Source organism: Buteo buteo, chromosome 5, assembly GCF_964188355.1.
Source record: "Buteo buteo chromosome 5, bButBut1.hap1.1, whole genome shotgun sequence".
NCBI classification, from domain to species: Eukaryota; Metazoa; Chordata; class Aves; order Accipitriformes; family Accipitridae; genus Buteo; species Buteo buteo.
In genome coordinates this window covers 19512536-19534432 of record NC_134175.1, presented here as the reverse complement: position 1 = coordinate 19534432, position 21897 = coordinate 19512536, and the positions used below count along the sequence as shown (strand labels likewise).

Sequence of the window (21897 nt, the reverse complement as noted above, 5' to 3'; positions counted from 1 at the left end):
AGCATCTGCAGTTCTGCAGTTACGCCCTGGCCGTCATTTTTTTCTCCCTGTATCGTTCGCCTTTAGCCTTCAAAAGCTAAGCAAAAAGAGAAGCTGACCTGTTTTAGCATGAAGCCCAACATCCCCGGCTACATTTCTGCAATGATGTTTTCAGCACCTCCTCAAAACATACCCTCATTTTAAATGGAAGCACCCGAAAGTATCTACAGCGAGCTTTGACATAACATATCTTATCTGCCCTGTCCTGCCCCTGATAAGCACAGAAGCCATCAACAATGTAGGGTGACTACCCCATTGTGTGAAGAGAGAAAAGGAAAAAAAAAAAAAGGAAAAACCCCAAGGGCTGTATTCATACCATGTCTCGGCCATTCCCTGGCCTGAAACTGGGTCTGAGGGCAAGTAAGCAGACGTTTCTCCCCACCCCCATAAAAACTCCCCAATGCACAGATGAGGCAGGGCAGTATTCAGGTCTCTGTATTACACTCACACACTTCCTGGCAAAAAAATCCCTCACATGAAAAGTATCACTGCATGTGCTTTTTCCTAAAGAACCAATTACCACATTATCTTTTTGTTATTTTTTTTCACATTTGCAAATAGGCTTTTTCCAAGCTGGGTTGTTTTTAAACAGCAATAAGCTTCAATTCAACTACAAGCTAACCCTACGTTTGATGAATAACAGCAAAGAGGACCTGAACTGCAGACACACAACCAAAACTCTTCAGTGTGTGGAAGAAATCCAGCTTACATCCCTAGATTCAATACAATCAAAACCATACAGCAGAGGCAAAATGTATTTTAAAAGCCTTTCTCATTAAAACACTTCAGTTATTTCAAAGTAAATACTATATTTTCAGCTACATATGATATTCATTGGTAGTCCTTCTGCATATAGAAAGAGATTGTATTCTCACACAGTTTTTCAAATCTGTAACTCTACAAATGTTGGAGACAGCTTTCGGATGAATCCCAGGAAGTAAAGCCCTGCAGTCCTGCTGATTCATACTCATCACTGGTTTATTACCTGTAGATTTTCAGAGCAGATGCCTAGCTCCTAAGAATTGTCTCGCCCTTAAGTTTTAATGTAAAACTGTAAAAATAATGACTGCTTTCATTAGAAGTGGTCAAAAACTCCTTCAACAAAATATTTTTCCCGCTGAAAAACTGAAGGCTCGGTCAAAACTCAGTTCTACAGAAACACTGACAGTCTGATGCTCGTATTTGCAGGAAGATGATTTAGGTTTGGGGTGGTCTGAAAGAGACACAGGCAAGAACCATTCCTGAGCAGCACCACGACCCCATCCTTTCACCCCGTTCTCCATTCAGGTGAGTGCTTTGCTCATGACTCAGCTTGCTGTTCTGGGACACGGTTATTGCATTCTTTCCCAATTAATGAAGGGGGGAGGGGGGGAAGTAATTTCCTTTTACTCCAAATCTAAATGAAAACTAAATTCAAGTTTTTCTAAGGAAAGCAGTTACTGTCCAGCGAACACTATTTATCAACAAGGCACCCAGAACAGTAAGTAGCATCACAAGACAGTGACTGCAAACTTTTCACAGAGAAACTATTTCAACTTTACACATTAAAATTATCATAAGACATTGCATTGGCATGAAAATACAACATTTTCTACTCAGAGGTTAAAATTCTCTATTTCATCCAAACAGAAACGTTGGCACAGGAAAAAAGCAGTGTAGGTTTCCTTCCATGGTCCTACGGCTGTGCTTCAGTAAGGTTAAACGGTGGCTACTTCTCAGACACACTCTTCATGGCCATTTGATGCTTAGATTCCTGTAAATAAGAATGTCCATCTGTAACAGCTGGTGATATTTGGTAGCATTTATAACACAGATAATATTAAGCATCCTCATGAGGCTGCCTTCTCCAGGAAACAAACCAAAAATATCCAGAGTTTTCCCCTAGCCTTCCCCCCTTGTTTCAGATCTGTGCAAAAGAAGGTATCTCATTACCCATTGTTATTCTGGGGCAATTTTCCATTCTCAGTCTATAAAATGTGAATTAGCAGCCTAACGCTGTATCTTACACTCTTTGCTTTGTAGAGTAAGCAAAGAAACATTGGTCCTGAAATCTGTGTTCTTGCCCTGAAGCAAGTTAGTGCAATACAAAGGGCATCACAACTCAATCTAGAATTTTTTTTTTTCTTTTTACTACACCTACTGGACTACCATAATTAATACTGACACAATCTGCAGTAAATGGGGAAAAAAAAAATCTAAACTAAACTGAAAGACATGCCTGGTCACAGATGATCAGGCAGATACCAAGAATTCTTTTCTTTAAAAAATGGCTCATTTCTTAAAGCCAAATGGTATATCCTGCACCATATAAGCAATCAGGGATAATCAGTATTCAACACACATTCAGGTCTCTTTTGAATCTTAGATATAACCTAGAGGATATTTAAGGGGAATTTCTAATTACTGAATCATTACGTATGCTTTCTTTAGCACACACATTCTGAAAGGGTATAGGCAGAGGCTTCATTTGGCAAGAGCCTATAGCAATTTCAGAAAGAAAACGGGAATGCGGCTGCATCCCTTTTTTGCAGCTCCCGAATCACAGATTCACCAGAAGTTGTGGCAGACACCCATGTACATCAGAGCAGTTTAGGAGCTGCTTATTTACAGATGACCCTTTTTTTTTCCCTTTTCTTTTTTTGGACATTTCCACAGGGTGGATTATAGTTTCTTGATTACAGCCTTAAGGCCTATGGCTTCACAAGCCAAGCAAGTCAGATACAAAACCAACTGTAAAACTAGTTGTTGCTAAGACTGCCAGGGCAAAACTGTGGAGACTGAGAGTCCTGTTTAGATGGACAAACCATGAATCAAACAAACAACAGTCCTTGGATTTGCCTATGACAGTCCCTGGCAATTAGAAGAGAACTAGTTAATGGCTACAAGTACCTTCTAGCCAACCTTGCCAAGAAAAGAAGGCGAAGAATAGCTGAGCCAGCCACTTCAGAGAACAAAACCAGAACTACTGTGAACCATAATTTGTACTGCCTGTCAGGATTTGCAGCAAGGCAGGATGGTAATCTAGTCTCAGTTGTGTTCATGGCTCTAGGATGAGGTTAGCTCACTAGAAATACAGAAACATCTGACACTGTTCAATAAAATTGGATGGGAGGTAGAAGTGCTCTCAAATGCATTTAGTTGGTTGAACCATGCATTTAAATACCGTAATTAACAAATCAGTACTTAAGACAGATATTATTATTTGTAAGTTAAAATTAGCTTTCAATAGTTTAAAAAAAAAGAAAAAGAGGAAACAAAACCAATCCTTGTTTTTCTTAATCTTTCCTTCAGACACCAAGGATAGTTACTGATTGACATTATTTATTATTTCATACTTGTCTGGATATACAGTTCTCATATATGGAGAGATTAACTACGTGAGATCAAATTATTACTATTCATAAATGAGGAAATTGAGTCAGCAAGAATAACTCAACCAAAAAAAATACAGCAATTCCTTGACAGAGCTGAAAGCACAATTTAGATGTCCCTGTTTCTAATCTCATGCTTAGCCACAAGACCAAGCTTAGCCATTTTTCCTATGCTGACTGAGAAAATTCTGCACACTCATAAAATGTTGTAGCTATACCTCTGTTCTAAATCAGTGGGACTGAGTGCGTACCAGAAGTTGTGGGCATATACCCTACAGTAGTCATAATACTTTTCCACTTCAAGCAAAAAAAAACAATACTCATAAGACAATGACAGGAAATCTTGCTCCAAGACTGAGCATGGGGATTTAACAATAATAGTCTCTGGCTTCTTTGTCATGGAAAATGGCCACAGGTTTGAGCTCTGTCTGCCCACAAGTGAATGATTCAACAAACAAGCTGCCAGTGGTCAAGAGAATTCCAGTTTTGTGACTGGAAAACCAGAAAGCAAAGATGGTACATGAACACAGCTCATCCTCCACCCACCTGTGGCAAATTAAACTGCATACAAGTTAGAACTAACAAGCAGTGGCTCTGTACAGCCACATGCTGGAATGCTCCTCAGGTGCTTTGGAAAGCATCGGTTAATTCAGTACTGAGATAGATCACCTGCCTTCTCCAATTGTGGATCTTATCCAGGATTTGTATTCCCACCTGTCAAAACACTGTCAGCTTTCCATTTTGCCATAATGTCTCCTCGTTTTGCCAAATAGGGACTCTTTGTCCAGAGGCAGCAATATATCTTCAATTAGCACGGTATTATTCTCCTTTGCAACAAAGACCTGCGTAAGACAGCCTGAGGGTCCAGACCTAGAATTCAAGAGAAGAGGTCACCCCAGGGAAGATTTCACCCTATGTGTTGGCATTAAGTACAGGACAGGATCTGAGAAGCAGCATTCACTTTTTTCTGGCTAATTCAGGCTTGAAATCAGTTTGGTACTTGATGCAAGCTACCAAAGTCCACCAACCCAACCTATGTTTCATGCTAACAGTCTTGTGATAGCCAAGAAACCCCTGGTATGGAGGTGGCTCAGCCCCCACCTCCTGCCATCACACAGCAGGCTCTGTCTAGCAGCTGAGTGCTCCCTAGAGACGTCAACATGTTCAGGCCTCTCAAAAGGCACATCTGGAAAAGTTTCCCCATCAATGCTAACACTGGTGTGTAGGGTTCGGCGTTCGGAAGATCTCGCGATGTCACGGAAAGTTAGAGGGTTGGTCGCAGCCTTGTGATGTGCCTGTGATCCCACCTCCCCTTGTTAGTGTAGAAGGAATTAACTGCGCAATAAGAGGTGGAAGTTGGCGCTCAACACTGTGTGTGTTATCTGTCTCTTTCCCTGGTTCGGGCCGACCAGTGATCTAAGCGTGGCACCTTGATATGTAGCGAACGCTACACTGGTGAGATCTTTACATTAGCACAAACAAGTTACAATAGCAACATGTTTGAAGTTTCATTTCCACAGTTGTTTCCTTTGAAAACACATTTTAAAACTGACTAGGGATAAATCTGGGAGCAGCTCGTTCAGTTCAAGAAAATTTCCCCTGAAAATGGGTTTGGATGTCCTCCTCAGCAGCCAGCAGGGAGGAATGATGGAAAAACTCCCAGAGAATTCAACACTGGCAGGATCCGCAGCTCTGTGAGCCTGTTGTACAAGGGCACATCCCCAGTCTGATCCAGTGATCTCAGTAGCCAGATGCAATAGCCACCAGGTAGAACAAACCTCAGTATGCTTCATCTGCTCTGAAGGTCTGAGCAACCCCCTCTTACGTACCTGAGTGATTATTTTCTGGTTTCTCTTTGTAAGTACCTGGGATACAGTGTACAGAAAAAAGGACTTCCCAAGGAAGCAGATACTGCAGTGTCTGATTGACTCACTAGCTGCTGGATCAGCACACTGAGTCACAAAACCAGGAGTCCCCAAACAGGTCGTCTTCTCTTACTATTTTTCAAACAAACCACATATAACCTTCCCTGCTAACCTGCTTAGTAACTGTGCTTTTCAGTTCAAGAGTAAGTACATCCATTAAAATAAAAAACAAACAAACAAACAAAACAAACACAGAAAAAAAGAAAATGAAAACCACAAGAGAGCTACAAGAACCTTCTGAACTGTCATCTCATTAATTCTGCAAACTTGGAACATATTTCAAGAGCTTAAGGAAGAGTTTGATCAGAGGTAACACTTGAAATTTCAGACTTCCTAAATAACATTCTCCTACCCACCCAGAGGATTGTACTGTTGATGTTACAGAACAGGAGAAGGTCCCATTTTTCCTAGTAGAACAAATTAATCTTTCCTCCCTCTGTAAAAGAAATCTTTTTGAGACATAGCTGCATGCATCCCTTCACAAGCACCCCCTCAAGCAAACTGTAAAAACCGTAATTAGGGGAGGGAAAGGCCCAGCGTCCTGTGAGATTCAAAAGTTCATGTCAGATCAGTCCTCCCATTAAGTGGCAAGGAAAAAATCTTCAGTTTGAAACCATGCAGCACTAGGGAGAAGAGTCTCTGTGCACCGAAACACAAATATCACCAGTAAAGTATTCACGCTGCAATCTCTGTGCGTACGGGGATATACAGCCTGAAAATCTTTGCAGCAGGGTAATTATGGATATTCCTTTCCCATTTTATGTACTAGTCACAGAACTCTTTGATTTTGTAATGTATGTGTTTTTGTGGATTCCCAAGCACAATAAGTGATGTGTTAAAGATAGAGCTGCACTTACACTGAGATTTCTAATCACACATAACATCTGTTTGTGGGGATCCTCCTTCCCAAAGGCATATGAACGTAGCAATGACATGTTCTTGTGCTTTGTATGGTCCTCTGTTATCAAGGACTCTGCTTAGAAAGAAAACTTGTACTTGGATTAAGGATATTGGACTACGACTATTCTTGCAAACAAAATTACCCAACACAAAAGCATTGGAATTGAACTGTAGGTATCTGAAAACTTATTTTCAGAATAAACCCAAGATTATTATAACAATAAATCCTGCACGTCACATATTGAGGTTTAACAAGTTGCTGCAGACTGGGAATGACCATTCCTGTGTAGTAGTATAAAATGTTGTGAAATTTCTACAATATATTTATCAAGACTTCTAATGAGGAGTTAGTTATGCTTTATTATTATTTTTCCCACTATTTATAACTGGTCTGCAATTTGCACTAGAATTTGAAAAATGAAAGCTCACTTCTTACAGAAGTAATTGACAGAAGACAGTGTTAGAAAAGGAGTTGCACCACTTAAGCCAACAGAAGTTTAAAAGAGAATGACCTTGTAAAAGGTCTCACGCTAAATACTAGTACTGAATGGTGTCCAGGTAGTTACAGGTGAGGAAGTTACTATGCATGTATTTCCTTTAGTTACATATGATTCTCTCACCTATGTGATTTTCTTAAAGAAGAGTTTAAAGGGGAACTGACTATGTAAGTTTTAGGCTGCAGCTTCAAACCCTTTTTGACTCCAAGCAAAAGTGCAGACAGATGGACAATTCAGCCAAACTCTTTGCTGGCTATCCACTGTAGCAACAATGAAAGCAGTATAAATAATAAAGAGAAGGGGAGCATAGAAAAATCAATGGCTAAAGAACTCAGAAACAAGATGTTTCTGGGAGTTCCATCTTAATAATTTTGTAAGCTTGAGAGCCTTCCACTTCCTCTGCTAGCTAAAGAAAAGAGATCAGCTTATCTAGGGCACATAAGGACAATTTTTTCTTCCAACTTAATTGCAAGAAAAGCCTGTGGAAGGTAACCCAGCTGTGAAGGATGTGACTGCACGTGCCAGACAGACGTTGCCAGCACCAGAGTTCTTCCTATGTTCACCAAATGTTAACTACTCACTGGGGATTACGCATGTCTTATATGCAGTGAAATAGCAATTTCTTTGTTCTCCAGCTTTATTACAACATAGTGAACTCTTTAGGAGTGCAAATTTTTGCCAACAAGAAGCAAATTAATAACATATGTATATGGTGTGTTTCTGCTTCCATCATAGGTGAATGCAGTGCTTGTAAGAGATGCTATTTGCAACCTTCTTGAAACAAGGATCTTGCATCCAGCCCCAGCTACACCAGCGTGAACCAAATGCAACTCTACTGGAAGAACCAAGGCAACAGTGACATAACTGATGCCTCAGCCAAACTTTTAACTCCGTCCAAATAGAAACAGAGCAAACACATCAATGCAACTTTCCTCTACGTTGCCCTATTAACTCCTCATCAATGCAGTTACTCAAGCTATTCCACTACCTGTTTGAATCCAAGAATATACTTTATTAAATGTCACCAGATTAATCACTAGTCTCTCTGTCAAAATGTAACTTACACGAACACTTCCAGCATTCACTGGTTGTGTATGATTTTGCTAGTCTCTGTGATTATTATTCTGTGTAATACACAGATTCTCATTTTTACATAAACAAAATGTACACATCCTAATCAAATTCTATATATTTATGGTGTTTGGTCCTTGCTTTTATAGATCACATCAATAGATGGTCACAGTCTGTCTTTTCTTCAAAGCATCAACTTTGTTATTTCATATTCACTCATTAAGAAACACTCTTATTGTGCAAGTAATAAACCATCTTTATCTCCAATACTGGTTTAACTAAAAACATTCTGCTACTTTTTGAAGGACTGCAGCCAGTGAAGTGCATAAACCATGTTCATGTTTAAGTACTATTCCTAAATGCATGCTTGTTTGAAGCAGAAGAGCTGGGCTGAACCAGGCTTTGAACATCAAAAATATACTCTGTAAAATCCATAATAACTGCTTAACAAAGATCGCTATTTTTGTTCCTTGAACAGACGCACAGGCTTGGGACTGACTGTCCCACAAGCCCTGGGTATTGTGCCCACTTCCAACATGGGGTAAAGAAAGGTAAAGAGAGAAGGACATAAATTAAAATCCTGTGCCTAGCCATTTTGGGGGTATTACCCCACAGACCACAACAGGTCTGAAGGTCACATTTCACGTGCATAAATAGAGATATTTCTAACTGACACTTAGTAAACAAGAAGACTGGCTACTTGCTTTAGACAGCCCAGAACAAATATTAATTGAAACCATCCGTAGGATACGTTATCTCTGAAGTAACTAAAGATGTTCAGTTGACTTTGCACTAAATTACTCAACAGCTTCCACACAGAAAAAGCACATTCATGAAAGAAAGTGATTTACTGTTTTAATATAACACGCAACTAGAAAGGGCTCACATATGACCCTATGGTTTCTATGATTATTCTCTTTAGGAATGCACAACTGAGAGAGAAAATAGCTAGAAAGCTGCCATTTCGTCTGTATAATTTGTCTGTGAGCTCTGAAGCACCTGCTTAGGGGATGAATTACTCTTTTTTCCTTAAAAAATTAATGAGAGAGGGGGTCCTGAGAGAAAGAGATAAAAAAGGAACCTTTCCTCCAGCACATCACCCATCCCAAGAGCCAGTGAGGGTTAGATGTGTTGTACTTAGTAGAGCACAAGGATTGTTCCTGCCATACATCTTATAAATACTAGGAAACTGCTGACAGAAAAGGGTGCCTGCCCCTCTTCCTCATTTCATTTGCTTCTTTAATGCCTATGCAAAAAGAATGAGAAGTGCCCTTGCTGTACTGCCTCTTTTATCTAGCAGTTACCTCAGCAGGTACAATGCCAGAAAAACTTTCACTATACGATGCACGATGAGGGTTACCGCACTGTACTTTGCAAGGAACCATTCTGCGTAATGGTTTAGCATCATGCCAAGCATGCTGTCAAAGTCAATGATGTGTCAGCAAGGTCACAGAACAGAGCAGGCTGTTGAAACACAGGACAAACAATGTAAAAAGGCAACAGAGAAGCAGATACTGAGGATATGTATGCTATTCAAGCCCTTGAAAAGAACACTCATGGCAAGGGAGTTTCTGTGGTCTGATGAAAGGACGGATGAAACACATTTGCCATATTGGAAGAATTAGGGCTGGTAACTTTATCAAGACAGCATACCAGAAAAGATAGAAAAGTCTCCAAAAGGCTGGATTCTTTATTGCAAACAACGCTAGTAGACTTCAAGTAAAACTACGTAGGCTATAATGAATGTTTTTGACTGTAGGGAGAAAAATGAATGGCTTGAGTCCAGAAAATGTCTCTGCCTACATACAGAACTAGGTCTGCAGGAGATCCTTATTCAGCACGTTTCCTACAAAAGACATTAATTTACATTTTCTTCTTTAAAGAACAGATAACTTTATCCATGTGAGAAATTCCAGCAGACATGGGCTCAGAGGAATGAACAAGCACTGCAGAGACCACTGCACATTTCATACAAACACTCACCAACTACTGCCACTTTGACATTTCGAAGCTTGTGAGGAAAATGCATTGGTTCATTGGTTCTTTTTTTTCAGACCAGAAACTAGGATATCAACCTGATTAGTCTGCAGTTGCTCACCTCCTGACAGTGCAGTTTGAGAGGCATGAGGCCTTAATCAAGCTCAGACCTAAGGAAGAATTTCTTTTAAAGGCTACCAATGTTAATGAACAACTTGGTCTTGTTTAAACATCCAGACTGTGATATGGGCAAGTATCTGAGTTTATCATGTCCTCAATCTTTTGAACAGCCAGATTTATTTGCTAAGCATTGGTCAAGCCAAAAGGAATGAGCTGATCCTGAGTCGCAGTGGCTAGACTTTAGATAGCAAAATGTTCAGGATTTCATGCAATTTTGCCTCAGCCACGTAGGCCTAGTTTTGGGCTGTCCTTGTAAACCCAGAGACTAACGGAAACTGTCCTGGAGCCTTACTGGAAAACAGAAAGGAACATTCTCACTCTAAAAGGCTTTTACTTTGTGCTCCTGTATCTAAAAGCTAAAAAGAGATGCTGAATCTTTGTGCCAAAGGTAACAATACCAACACAACTGGATGTACTAATGTTAGCTATGGTTTTGCAATTCCTTGAGCATGTTAGGAGCAGAGGATTCCAAATAAAAAGCCATACTGAAAGCCAGAAACTAAATATCACATCAGTTTTAAAAACAAACCCTTCAGAAAACTAGTCTCTTCACCTCATTTATGAGGTGAATTTATATAGGTTCATTTTATCCTTTGATTAGTTTTTTATTGGTTTTTGATTATGCCACTAGTCTACAGCTGCAATATTGTTGGAAAAACCATACAGGTGTTTAATTTAAAATAAAAAGGCCTTTGTGCAATTTTTTTAATCATGAAACTGTTTCTACTAATATTAGATTTTTATGAAGTCTTTTGAACTTATACTTTTCATATATAGTAGTTCAGATCATACACTAAAATATCTCCTGTGAAATTAGAATAGCCCTGCATAATTATTAATCTACTAAAACAAGGCTTTTCAAATGCTTACTCACTGATCTGTTCTGTGTACTGTTGCACAACAGCTTCTCAAGAATTTATTAAACATGGACATATCACTGTTGAAACGTTCAATATGTTGCACTGAGGCTTCCTACTCCTTCCCTCAGGGTAGACTCCTTTCTTATTGCTCTGGCTCACTCAGCATCTGTATTATTGACTTTTTCAGTAATATTGCAGTGTAATCATTGAAGTTTTTGAAGAAAAAAGTTGCAACAGAAAGATGTGCATAGAAAAGGGTATGAAATAACAATTACTATGTTCAGCCACCCACAGAAACAAAGCCCTATCCTCTGCAAGCAGGATTCAACTAATTAAGGGGCAAGTGCACTCTTACGTGCCAGTGAAGCTCATTTAGTCCTCTACATCCTTTCCAACCGGAGTGGAAGAAAGGTTCCAGCTACTTCTGCCACCTCTTATCCCTCTTGGTTTTTCAGCCCTCACTGCAACCAAACTTTTAGGAAATTTAGTGAAATACATATTCAGCAAATAAACTGGTTTCTGCTCTAAGAGTGGAGCTTTGCAGGTATCAGGTGGTGAAGGACTTCACCTTTTAGCTTGATCCCGCAGCTGCATTAACACTTCCTCAGGAAAGTCTGGTTTTGTTCCAAAGCTCTTATCTGCCACCACTCCAAATACAACACATCATGAAGCTCAGATTCAAAGTTATTTACATAAAGATGTGATGGAAATGTCATTGTCAACATAATTGTCCCTTGTCCACATTACATGGATATTTCAAAACAGACACCCATTCCAGGAAAGTTAGTTTAGAATAACTTTATCTCTGTACTTAAGAAAAAGCATACAGCAAGACAAACTTCCTGAAGCCCAAGCACAGTCTAGGGTTGTGCCACTGCTTCACACAGGGTTAAATACAACACCACACTGATATCCAACACAAGAACACCCAATTATCACTTAAATAGCAATTTTTTCCTTTAGGACATGCAGCTTGCTTGTCCTCATTAGCAGAAGACTATGACACAGCTGAGGAAACTGCTCCCCTCAACTTCTATTTTCCTAAAGGATCCACAGAAATGTAAGCTGAATAAGAGAAGGTTAAAGAGAAACAGTCTACACCCAGATGCCAGCTGACCTTTTAAATTTAGGAGAATACCTACCAGCTACAGCAGCTGGAACCCATGGATGGGAGCCCCCAGACTGCTTCTGAACCACCTTTGATACGGCCAAGGGTGTAGTCATGGCAGAATGGAGACTAGCAAGGACTGCTTGCACAAACTGAAGTCATGCTTTAGTCTTCACTGCAGACATTCCTTCAGAGTTGGTGTTTTGAGGCATAATCGCTCATTTAATTTAATATTAAGCAGTTTGTAATTTTAACTAGGGAGACCATGCATACCTATGACTTGTCTTAAAAAAAAAAGTAAAGCTAATCACTGATCTTAGACGTCACATTTTTTTCAGTTGGCGCTTAAAAAGTAAACAAAAAACAAGTTTGGTTTTTAAAAAAAAAATAATAATCCTGCTCATCTGCTTGAGTCCTTCCATTATCTGTGTCAAGAAATCTCAAGCAGCATCTCCTTCCCCGCTTTCCTTGTTAACCAGTTAGCTATAGCTGATTTCAGACATAACAGTATTCTATAGTAACTCATTTTATTTGCACAAGGGATGTGTTAAATATTGTCTTATTCTCTTTCTTCAGTGTACACTTCCTAAAAAAGAAGAAAGCATTACATATTCCAGCTCCACAGGATACCAAACACAGACATCTCCTGAGCAAACAGAACAAGTTACTCAGTATAATAACTATAAAGACAAGAATAAGATTACAAGAAAACATCCTCTACAGCTATAAACATTAACTGCAAGGCTTAATATTCACCACCACAATATTTTCATGCTGGGCCTATTCTGATCCCTTCTCTTCTCGTTGCTAAAGCTAGTGGAATTTTTTTCTATTATTATGGATCTCCTATGTACTATTTTTGCAGAGAAGAAGGGACATGTGTTGATAAACGAGTCTGAAAGCCAATCAAAACTAACACTGGATCATGCATCTCTTGTTTCAAGTTTTGACACCCGCAAAAAAAAAAAAAAAAGGAAAAATTAAAAAAAAACCAGAAGTGAATAGCCTGGGGAGTTTCTGCTTTGGCAGAACTAGAGTAAGGCAGTAGCCAAACACATTGCTACTGGCATCCAGTCTTGGAAATTTTAAGCCAGCGAAATCATAGCTTGCTTCAGTATAATTAAAACAGATGCTCAAAGGGGGCACTGTAAGGCTAAGTGAAGAAATTATACAAAATGTATTTTAATAACCAAAATGTCTTCAGCAATCAGGAGAGGGGCAAAATGGTATTTCTATGCTTTGAAACTATATCAGGAAAATTGAAAAAAAATATGCATAGTAGTAACTAGATGAGAATTTTCCCCCATGTCCTAAACCAGTCAATTTGGACTAGTGCTATGTATTAAATCCTGTATTGTATAGGTCTTTATTTCTGCAAGCCCTGCATCTTTTGCAAACAAGATCTTACAAAGAATTGTAAGCCATCGACCAAGGTCTGCCTAAATGTATGCATTGCCATTTTCTTTAGAACACTGTTAGACATTTTGACGTCATTGCTCAGATGGGCAAACTTATATCTACATGGAAAGCATTCATAGCATTATCCACTATATGTGCTTCACTGTAGCTTTACCTTGATGGGGCGGGGGGGGCAGGGAGCCATTAACCAATTTAATGATTGGTTAAGGCAAGCTCATGTCTAAAACTGTAAGGGTCATCTCGGCTATTCTTGTCAAGCTCCATATGGTCTCTATAGGAAACAATTATCACTTTATAAGAAAACGTGAATTTCTGTCCAGCTTGGACATGTCTGTTCATTCTGCTATTTTGCAGTCATTCTCCTCATTCTTTAATGACTTTATAAACAGAGCTATGAACAGGGCTATCGTCTCCTGGATAGAGCACTATGTCTGATTTACATCGGTATTAAATGCTCCTTATTACTCCCTCCAGCAGTATAGGGGACCTTCGAGGAACAGCATGAAACTCAGCCTGACTAAGGCCCATTGACAATGCCAGAATGAAGTAAAGGGGTCTCATTAGAAAGGGAGAAGTTAGGCTCCCTAGCATTTCAAGAGAAAAACAAGTGAGGTACAAGCCATACACACTGATTCTATTTTCTTCATGGATGGCAATGATGCATAAGGTGACATTTCATCTATGAATTCTGTATTTGTTACCAATATTAAGTAATAGCTTTCTAGTCTTGTGTTCAGAATCAACACATACTGTTGCCCTCAAAATGCTATAGTGGACTTGTGGCAGGGAAGTTACAAGAATCCTTGACTTCCAAGGTGTAGGCATTGGTAATTTGGTGGCAGAATGAGGGTAATTCAGACCACAGCATTTTTACAATCCTGCTATGTAAGTCCATGCAGATAAGATACAGGTACAGCATACAAGATACAGGATAAAAGAAACCCCATTTATCGAGCCTACAACATGGTTCCTGCACTCCTCAAGATCAACGGTAAAAGCAGCTTCCTACAGCCTCTTCTTAGAGAAATCTGAGGGGGATCATAAATCAGGTCAATATGTTAAGACTGTTAAAAGAATGAATAGAAGTATTAACTTATTTCAGATCCAGGATGTTCTAAATTGCTTTACCGAAACACTTCCAGTGGCTGCAGACCAAGCTCTGCTCTGCTAGTCGCAGAACCCAGAGGCAGCAAAAACTGCTCATGGGCAAGACCGTCCTCTGCTGTACACTTCCAGCCATTTTTTACATCACCATTTCAGTGTACTGAGCAGTCTGGTTTCTGGGCATTACACAGAGTAATTGTTCCACATGCCAAGAGATAACTTACATGTCACAGGCAGATTTAACCTGTCTTCTTACCTTAACTTTAAATGAACAGATGATTACTTTACTGTGACGCTTTTTGTTGAATGTATTTATAGGAAAATATCACTTATTTTATCACTAATTGGGAATGAATGTGAATCCAGCGAATATCTTGTATGAATTGTAAAAATGACATTCTAGAGTAGCTTCAGTTTTTCAGAAAAAGGATAAAAGACACATTAGTCTGGAAGGCAAGGGATTGGTCTTGTGATCAAATTTAAGGTAACAATTCTCTATTTGTCAAAATTATTTTGATTAGCTTTATCATGCATCTTATACAGTATAAAAATACAATGGGGAAATAGAACCACCATTCATTCATCAGGTAATTTTTCACATGCATATTAAAACTATGCTTGATAACACAGAGTACCACTACCCAGTCTAAAAATCTGGTAGTCAGGCTCTCTCCCGTGATCTCACAGCTCTGCTATGATTCATGAATATAGAAATCCATTAAAATGCTTTCATTAATCCCTGATGCTTTTACTGTATGCAAAAGGCATGCAGCTTAAATACCGAATTATACAATAGGCTTTAACCTTCTGCCATGACTCCCTCCTGAGTCTCATTGGCTTCGGGAGGGAAACGAATGATGAATTTGAACTACGTCAATGAAAAATTTAGAGACAAGTTAGAGCAAAATGTTTTGCAAGACATGACTATCATGACAATCACATTTGAGTGAACAAACGATGTTATGAAAACCATGGTTCATCACCTTTTTATATGAATGGGAAAGCATTCAGCTTTACCTTGCTGAAAATAGGTTGTCCAACCCCCGTACAAACAGGTGCAGACAGGAGCTGAGGAACAAAAACAAGAAACAGTATGTTAGGGGAGGGAAACAGTTTCTTTTATTAAAAATGAGCAATTTGTCTGTATTTCCCCCCCAACAGTCATTGCTGTTCATTTACATGCAACGTTATATGATTGCTTCTGTTGTTGTTGCTCTGAAGATAGTTATATTTTAAAAATTAGGTTCCATTCCTTATGTTTTTGTTAAGCTAACGGTTAACAAAGACAGCAACAAAAAATAAAAAAAATCACATAAGCAGACACAAAAGGCACACACTAACTCACGAGCTCTATATTCCCACTGAAAAGCGGCGATCACTGTCCTGCATAGCTGCTTCCAGAGCTGTTGGAACTGGTCCTACTCACAGGAATCAAAAGAAATAATAAACTGTGGCCTTTTAAAAATAAAACACTTCCGTGAACTTAAGGATATGGTTTTCTACCTCCTGAATCTTTTTGGCTTTCAAGTGGCAGTAATCAGGCGATTGCAAATACAGGTAAGCTATAGAGCCAGCCCCAACAGCTAGCCAACTGCCACCGTTTTCAGGCTGTTTGAAATGTTTAGTTGCTTCTAGCTCTCTGGCACCTCAAAATTATTCACTCTTACCTCACGAAGCGCTTCGTGGGCTTACCCAGAGGTCTCCAGAATACCCAGGAGCTACTGGGGGAACAGCTGTCCATCAACACGAGCACGTAGGAACCGACGTGGCTGGAGCAGCCGCTCTGGGCTCACCGGGCCTGGGCCACGCTGCCACCTACAAAGAGTTAACCAGCCTGGCTAGACACCCCGTCCTTTCTGCAACTCTGCCTTCACCACCGTCATCAAACCCTTCCGCAGCAAGGCAACCCACGCAGCTGCTATTTCGTCAAACCCTCGCAGAGAGGGGTCACGCGAGGCTTTCGCCTCGGCAGAAACACTTGAGGCCGGTATCGGCACCAGGTCGCGGCTGCTGGCCCCTCAGCCCCGCGCAAGTACCATTTCTGTCTGAAGCTGCTGGCTGAGGTCAACACCTCCGCTTTGTCTCCACTGCAATACTGAGGCACGATAACTGGATTCGGTAAGCTGCAGGGTTTTACAGGGAAGTGTCTCCCTGCAGGTCAGGTAACTACTCCACCCGAAAGCGCTCCTTGCTTACCCAGTGAACACGTTACCTCAGACGGCCAGCTCCGCTGTCTTGATGAAGTAATTTCACTTTTGTTACTGATGCCTAGAAAACAACCAGCACACCCACCTTTTGAAGTTCACCCCAGTAACTTCAAATTAATCAGATAAAGGAAAAAAAAAAAAAAAAGAAGAAAAAAAAAAGACGCCAGAACCAAGGAAGCAGTGTTTACATCACAGGAGGTTTGCTTACAAGCTTCCTTCAAACCTAAATCAGGACCCACCATCTTGTTCTGTCCAACGCTGCCAAATTTTCTTCCAAGCTCTACTGAACCTTTAACGTGATGGAAAAGGACTTAACTGCAAGGTTCAAGCAAACGACTTGAACTTCACTCGCAGACTTAACTGCAAGGTTCAAACAAATGATTTATTTGAACTTCACTTACAGACTTAACACAGTACTATTGCAGGTTTTACAGCTACAATGGAGGAATGCACTATTGCAATTTTTTAAGGCAAGAGTAGTACATTATTACAACCACAAGCGATTCACAGACAACCACAAACACATTTACAAACTTAAAGCATAAACAATATTCACTTACCCCTCCAGGTAAGGGCTCTCAATCCCAGGGAAGTTACCTCAACTGGCATCCCAATCAAGGGGGAGAAGGGTTTCCTTCACAAGCCAACTGTATAGTTGGAGAAGTGACTCCCCCATTTCCAACCTGAATCTTAGAGTTTTTATCCCCTGACTTGTGGAATGGTGTGTATGACTATGTCTGAGCAGATTATGATATATGCCTAAATGGATTATGTATATCTGAGTGAAGTTTCCCCTTGTCTTTCCTTTGTTGGTCTGTGATTGTTTGAATACACAAGGCTGTCATTTGAAACTGAAGCTGAAACCCTCCAGGTTTGGGGTTTTTTTTACCTTGCTTCCTCAAGCAACTGAGTAGTGGTTGGATTGAGACTCAGGGCATACTATTTGTTAAGGGATTTCAAGGCTCAGTTCAGGTTTTGGTTCTTTGAATGGTGCAGCCACTGCCCTGTTTAGTTTAGGGTTTATCAGACGACCCAGGGCTAAGCTGTCTACACCGCTCCCCGTGAGTCGTCTCTGCAGAGAGACGGGGCCTCAAGGCAACCCAAGGCTGGGTCACTTTTGTAACCCGCCATGAGTCGCCTGTGTGCACTAGACATGGTGAAACTCGTTTGTGAACTATGAGCCAGACAATCCACACAACCTTTAAGCAGCACAATCACAACACTAAGTCCTAGAGCATTCAGTGACAAACGTTTACCAGAGCAAAGACAACATACCTTTCTAAATTTAAAAACCAAGCAAGAAAAATATTTTTTCCTTTTGTAATATAAAATCAAAACTGTCAGTCCTTTTTTTCTTTCTTATTTCTTAAGATAAGTTTTAAATTAACTACTATGTTGGAAATACATCAAGGGCATTCACGCTTCTCATTCAGATTTGAAAGATTAACTCTTCAATTATTAAATTGTATCAACACCCGATGGCTTGCTGTGCAGTCCATTTTTAAAAGTACATGAAAGATTAGTGTAACCAGAATACCTGGAATAAGAACATTTAGCAAACCTCTGCCATGCAGAAATCTGAAAATTTTGTTTAAGAACTGCTATATCAATTTACAGTTAATCCTAGGCTTGCTCTCAGGGGGGCTCAAGTCACTTTTTAATGGCTTTTAACAGCTGCACACACGTGACCCTCCCATCCCCAAACCGCTATGCAACACACAAGTATTGTTTCCAACTATGGGGATGATCAAATCCTTACTAAAAAGATTTGATGCCTGCTTTACATTCAAAATTACATATTAATTTACAAAAGGAAGGATATCACATGTTTGTCTTTAAGAAAAACGAACAGGGTGGAAGAGGGCTATTTCAAACTGGGATTGATGCGTTTCTCTAGAGCTGCCAGTGGGTCCCTTTGAGGTCCTGCTGAAATCCTAGTGCCCATATTCCAGAGGATTTGTGCTTTGCAGAGATCCGGGGTGAGGGGAAGAGAGGGAGTAACCAGAAATCTCTCCAAAGCATCACGCTCTGCTTACTGCTTAGTGCTACTCTTTGCAGACTGAGGCAAGTCCCTCTTAAGAGAGGTGTTGTTCCTCCAGGAACCATAGCTGGGTTAGTAAAACAAGAGCCCTTCATGCAGGTCACTGTATCCTCTGAGGGTCTCCTAAATGTCTCACTCTGCCTAAAAAATTCAGTGATTTCTGTGACAAGACTCTCAGTATGCACCTTTCGGCATCTGTTTCCTCAAGAAATTCAGCATGTCTAAACCCATCGGAGCACATCTCTCCGTTTGAAGAAACAACACCTCATTTTGCAAGCACTCACATTTTCAGCATCTATCCCTAGCCAGAAAGTCTAGTGGAGGTTGCCCTCAGTGACTGATGTCTGATGATGTCTTTCAGAATCTCCTTCTGAAAATTACACCCCATGAAGGGTTTACTGCAGTATCTTGACCTACGAGCTCCAGGCTACAAGGACCTGACATAATATACTAATACCAAAGACAAGTTACCTCATTTTAAAAACTCCCTTAACTTAAATAAAGCACTACCTCAGAGCTCACTCCATAGACCTGGCTAAGCTGAGACACGGAGGGACATGAAATAAAATAAGTGCTAATAAAGTTATGTGACCCCTTGAGAATAAGCTTTATTTTGGTGGTAATTTCTGCATTGTGTAAGCTGAGACAAGAGAGAATTCACACACACCCACAGCCAGCTGAGATGGCATGCGATGATTGAACAGTTTTGAAACAAGTATTACAACACTAGCAAAGCATCAGCACAGCAAGAGTTAAGAGCATGTGCTGTACTTTACTGGTGGGAATAGTCTGGGAAACAGAAATAGTAGGAATAGGATCCTTTACAATGATTTCAGTTTTTATTAACATATTTTTACAGGATATCCCAGTTAAGCCAGGCAGCTTGTTTACAATAGGGCCCTGTCCAAGGACAGCTTAAAACTATTATACAGTACATACAGAAGGACAATACAGTCCCAGCACAAGCTACCAGCAGGCAGTAAATCATGTCAAAGCCTCATGTTACACCTGATTAACTGCTTGGCTCCAGTACGACAACCTATTCCAAGAATGCTTGCTTCAGTGTAGTTAAGAGTTGTCAGAGAATTTATGTCATCTGATGGCAAGTTACATAAAATAGTGCCCCAGTGTACCATTTAAGAAGCATTACTTGGCATGAGCTGCAAGAGTGTGCGCTTCACACCTGCAGTATCCTCTGGTGCTATGTATTCCTTAAAAAAGGACTCCATTTATATGTCTCATTTACTAGGAAAAATCACATCACCTCTGTCCCAACAGGATCACCTAAGCCTAGATTACAACTCTATCTGAATTACGCTTCATCAGACACATCCAAAATTTCATTACTCATGAGTCAGTCCATCCTCAATATGGCCACTGCAATTAAACTACATTTCCCACAAAATTTGTCTTGATTCTGCGAAATAGCTTAAAAATAGATATCCTTGTAAAATTGAAGAACTTACATGTTTCACTAAACATATGAGCCTGTGAGTGGACCAGTGAAATCTTTATACCACCTGAACACAAAGGAAACCTTGTTTCTGTGAAGCTCAAAATCAACCCAGGCCACTAAAGAGGCAAATTTCAAAAGCATCCTAAGGTCCATAGATTGCGTGCCTGTCAAACACACAAAGCACTATGAAAACCAAGCAATAATCCTTATGAAGTCTGTGTTTATGCAACTGTCAATCAGCAAGCCATATGGCATTAACTGAGATGTCACGTGTCTTGATCAAGAGTTAGAGTCCTGTAAGTCAGCAAAAGTGCTTAATTGTAAAATCCATTAGCTCTGACTCTGTATGTGCAGCTTTTTTCAGAGCTGTGCAGGAACTTAGCAGAAAGCTGGAGGTCAATTTTAGCAGAAACACCTTCTATACACAGACACACACACAAAAACAAATCCAACATTTCTATAGGGTTCTTCACACTTGGCCAGCAGGAGGCTTGTTTGTATTCTTTTGTAAGATGAACTGATCACCACCTTTTTTTAAAGTCCAGTCTCATAATATCTCTTTCCTTAGGCAAGGCAAGTGATACTTCAGCTTTACTCTTGATTTCATAAACTGGTGAGCTGGTTTGTACTTCAAGTCTCTGCAGGAAACGTAAACCCAGTAAAGAAGACAATTTCTTGCATTTAGCATATTGCAACACACATGGTGGGCTGAGCACCTGAATTCCTCCTCCTGCTTATTGAGGCAATTTCTTTTTTTAACAATTATATCGCAGATCACAGTAAAATATTTTCTTCTAAAACTGAACAAGGAATTTAATTAAACTAAGAACAAGTTTTCTAAAAATAACAGCAGAACAACAGTGCACACATCTCTGGACTGCAAACCTATTTATCTACTTTTTCTGCTCAGTCATAACAGCATTTCCACAGCTATCACAAGAAGAGCTACTAACAGATGGAAAGCTTGATATTCAATCACCAATTCCTTGGCAGAAGATGACAAAAAGTCCTTCTGCTTTTAGTATGGAGTAAGACCCAGACCAAATACTAAGGACACGGCAAAACAGATATGCAAAATCTTTTAGAAATCCAGATACAGAAATGCAGATCATCCACAAGCTGTAGTGACATTTAAGGCACAGGAGAGCACCTGAACAGTACCACTGTGGTGGCCTTTAGTCACAGGCACCTGTGAAATTGAGAGGCAAGAAAGAAACCAGCACACATTCCCTAGCAAGGTGTGATGTGAAACATGAGCACCAAGCACTGGGGAACAGCAATCTGAAATGGAAATGCGTATGACAGCATCTGGAGGGGGGGCTTTTCAGTAAGCAGTTAATGGTGGGAGAAATGTTTGGGGATGGGTTAGCTGAGGCCAGCTTTTCAGAGGACTTCTCTCTCTGAATCCTGAGCAGCACAGGACTTGTCCTTACAGATGGCACGGCTTCACGAGACAGTAGCTCTGGCAGGACAATCTCTAATGCTGCCATCCAAACTTTGGATCCAAAGTTCACAGCTGCTTAGCTGGGGAAGGAAGAAGGGTGGGTGGGAGGGAAGCAGCTCAGCCATCATTGAGCTCAGTAACTGTAAGAGTCAGCAAGGCTGAACACAAGTGCTCATGGGGTTTAGCAAATTGCTGTCTGAGCCTTTGGGTGAGATGTGACCAGAGACCTGTGTTGCACAAGCCACAGAGCACAGCATACCAGTTCAGTACAAGATCTTCTTTGTGGCTAGAAGTCATG

General features: G+C 40.2%; 1 long non-coding RNA gene across 1 annotated transcript; it reads right to left on the bottom strand.

The window, feature by feature from the left end:
- Window positions 1-919: 919 nt before the first annotated feature.
- Window positions 920-18364, bottom strand: LOC142031119 (uncharacterized). The gene is made up of 3 exons (XR_012650414.1): window positions 15797-18364; window positions 15469-15519; window positions 920-1792 (listed from the first exon to the last, which is right to left on the bottom strand). It is a non-coding gene; the product is annotated as an uncharacterized LOC142031119 (long non-coding RNA).
- Window positions 18365-21897: the final 3533 nt, after the last annotated feature.